Source organism: Capra hircus, chromosome 6, assembly GCF_001704415.2.
Source record: "Capra hircus breed San Clemente chromosome 6, ASM170441v1, whole genome shotgun sequence".
Classification (NCBI taxonomy): domain Eukaryota; kingdom Metazoa; phylum Chordata; class Mammalia; order Artiodactyla; family Bovidae; genus Capra; species Capra hircus.
In genome coordinates this window covers 70476839-70479199 of record NC_030813.1, presented here as the reverse complement: position 1 = coordinate 70479199, position 2361 = coordinate 70476839, and the positions used below count along the sequence as shown (strand labels likewise).

The 2361-nt window shown below is 42.8% G+C and overlaps 1 pseudogene; it reads right to left on the bottom strand.

Moving 5' to 3' along the window:
• On the bottom strand, positions 1699 to 2087 carry LOC102174283 (annotated as a pseudogene).

Genomic DNA, 2361 nt, shown 5'->3' with positions numbered 1-2361 from the left:
TTTTCAGGTGTAGCACACGGTGATTCAAAATTTTTATAGATTATGCTCCACTTGCAGTTACTATAAAATATTGGCTATATTCCCTGTGCTGTCCAATATATCCTCATAGCTTATTTTATACATAGTAGTTTGTACCTCTTAACCCCGACCCCTAGCTTACCCTGCCCCCACTTTTGTAAAATGCTCCTTTTATTAAACTCCCCTAAATACACATTTGGCATGAACACTCTCTTCCTGTTTCCTGCACTCTGATAAATACAGATGGCATTCATGTGACTCAAGATTTTCCATGTGGGATGATTGCCTGTTTCATCAAGTGATGCCATTAGAGGCTGAATCTACCTGTGCATTGCATGGCCGTGATTTCGCTACAACCAAGCTCTCCCTCATGTGGGAAGAAAACACTACGGTAAGCACATCATCAGGGTGTCATGCAGATGAAATGATGCCTAAACGTCTTCTGACAGGGGTCAGACTGGCCCACAAAGGCCACCTGAGTCCTCAGTATAACTCTGTTTAAAAGCCAAAATGAGGAGGGGAGGGATAAAATAGGAGTTTGGGACTAACATATACACACTACTATATGTGGGCTTTCCCGGTGGCTCAGAGGTAAAGAATCTGCCTACAATGCAAGAGTCGCACAAGATGGGGATTCGATCCCAGGATCAGGAAGATCCCCTGGAGGAGGGCAGGGCAACCCGCTCCAGTATTCTTGTCTGGAGAATCCCATGGACAGAGGAGCCTGGTGGGCTACAGTCCATAGAATCGCAAAAAGTCAGACACGACTGAAGCAACTTAGCGCACACATATGTATGCCCTACTATATGTAAAGTAGATAATCAACAAGGACTTACGTATAGCACAGGGAATCGACCCAATATTTTGTAATAACCTATATCGAGAAGAATCTGAAAAGGAATATATATATATATATATATATATATATATATATATAAGGATATATGTATACACATAACTGAACCACTTTGCTGTGCAACAAAAACTTACAATATTACAAATCAACTATACCCCATATAAAATAAAAATTAAATTTAAAAAAAGGCCAAAATGAAACAAACAAAAATGGAGACTTGACATGAAGAAGTAAAGATGACCATCCCATCAAGTTTCTTAGAGGAAACCAGAGCTCTCTCCTGGAGATCATCCAGACGCTCTGGTTTTCCAAGTTGTTTTCTTGATCCTTTGTGTACCCTATAGTTGAGAGCACGTCCTAATATTTATTGTTAATATGCCTGAGGATGAGAAGTCCTTTCAAAACCTTTAGTTCAGGTTGGGAGGCCAGTCAAACCAGGTCTCTGCCTTTGAGGAGGAGAGCCACAGCTGCTTTGGACAGAACCTGGGCCCAGAGGGGCGTTTGCTCTGCTCAGTGTTGGAGACCAACAAGGTCTTCTGCCCTTTCCTGAGACCCCAAGAGGGAATGTCATAGAAAGAAGGAAAACCACAGCTTTGGTTTTGTTGGTTTTACTTACTTATTTGTTTATTATTAAAACTTGCTTTTTTTTTTTCCCCCTGTTGAATCAAGTGCCATCTCCCAATTACAGTTAGAGCATCATGCTTTACAAATATTAGCACAGTTAGCATCACCTCATCAATAACTGAAATAATAAATCAAACTGTTAATAGGTCTCAATGGTTATGTCCGCATCTAGATTGTTAGGGATTTATATGGTCAGGAACTCATTTGTTTGCTTTAGCTTTTAGCTTTCTTGGTTATATCTCCAAATACGAAAGAGGTGAGAGGTTCTTGCTGTCATGATAAAGAATTCAGCAGCAAACAGACTCCAGTTTGGGGAAATAATTATAATTGAGTAAACCCTGTAGTCAAACCCAAATAAACCTGCAGTCATCAAAACAGAAGATTGGACTGAGTTTTTCTGCAGGTCTGGCCATGTCAACCAGTCCAGCACACGCCTATGCTCTTTCACTAATTGAAGCCCAGAAAAATACTCTTCCAGGACCTCCCAGGAGTTGCACATCAGCCTTGATTTCTCAGGAACCAGGAGCTCCAGTTTATCAAGGACCTGATGGTAGGTGGCCTTCAGTCCCCAGGTGCCGGGCACTGACATCTCTGCAGATGAGTGACTGTGGGCCACCAGGTGGGAGCCTGGCCACGTGCTCGTCCCTGGCTGGCCATGGAGAGCAGCTTGTCATTTCCTGCTGCCTCGCACCCTCCTCTCCTCCATGGAGCCCTTCCTGTAGCTCAGCCTGCTTCCCTGTGAACCTAGTGGCCCGCCCCAGAGATTGTTTTTTTTTTTTTCCATGAAGAGGAAGAAGGCTATAAAGTAGCAAAAGTTGGCCTGACTGTCAAACAACCTGAGCTTCTGTCTTGTACTTGACTTT